This window comes from Gavialis gangeticus, unplaced genomic scaffold (genome assembly GCF_001723915.1).
Source record: "Gavialis gangeticus isolate Ggan-Ray unplaced genomic scaffold, GavGan_comp1, whole genome shotgun sequence".
Lineage (NCBI taxonomy): Eukaryota > Metazoa > Chordata > Crocodylia > Gavialidae > Gavialis > Gavialis gangeticus.
In genome coordinates this window covers 7478499-7479222 of record NW_017729030.1, presented here as the reverse complement: position 1 = coordinate 7479222, position 724 = coordinate 7478499, and the positions used below count along the sequence as shown (strand labels likewise).

Sequence of the window (724 nt, the reverse complement as noted above, 5' to 3'; positions counted from 1 at the left end):
CCCCCCCCCCCCCCCCCCAATTGCATTTTGCTGCCACCCTTGTGGGCGGAAGGGTCTGGCCCAGCTAACACACAGCTTCTCAGTGGGGCTGCTGCTACCACTGCTCAGCTTCCCTGGTGTCCTGCCTGCTCCAGGCAGCAGGTAGAGAAGGGACAGGGGTAGGGAGCATGTGGCTGAGGCTGGCAGCAGCATGGTGCACATGCCCAGGGGGCAGCAGCATTGTGAAGCTCAGCTGTGTGTGTGTGTGTGTGTGTGTGTGTGTGTGTGTTAGGGAGGCTGTGGAGAACCCCAACACACTCCCTTCCATGGTGCACAGCTCCTGCTGCCAGCAGCAGCAGGCGGGGGTGCTCATGCCTGGTGCAGGCACTGGTGCCCAACAGCACATGGCTCCGGCCGGTGCTGTGCATGAGGGCAAGGAGCACATTCTGGCAGGGCCGTCTCTATTGTGGAGGCGCCCCATGCACGTGTGTAGCTCCCTGCACTCGTGCCACTGAGGGAAGCCCTGCATGGGAGCTAGCTGCCTTCTCTACTCCCTGCCACACAGGTCCTGAGACTCCATGGGGAAGCAAGGGCCACACCTCCCCTCCACTTCTGCCAGAGTCCCAGGACCTGTGCAGCAGAGGGTGGGGAAGGCAGCCAGCTCTCACAAGATGGCAACCCTCTGCTCCCAAAAAGAGTGTTTCTGGGGGGGGGGGGGGAAGGGGGGGGGCTTTCTGGCGGAAAA

General features: G+C 62.7%; 1 protein-coding gene across 4 annotated transcripts in view; it reads left to right on the top strand.

Moving 5' to 3' along the window:
* The window catches only part of ACSL1 (acyl-CoA synthetase long-chain family member 1), an 87153-nt gene that overhangs the window by 73715 nt on the left and 12714 nt on the right, over nt 1-724 (top strand). The window lies entirely within an intron of this gene.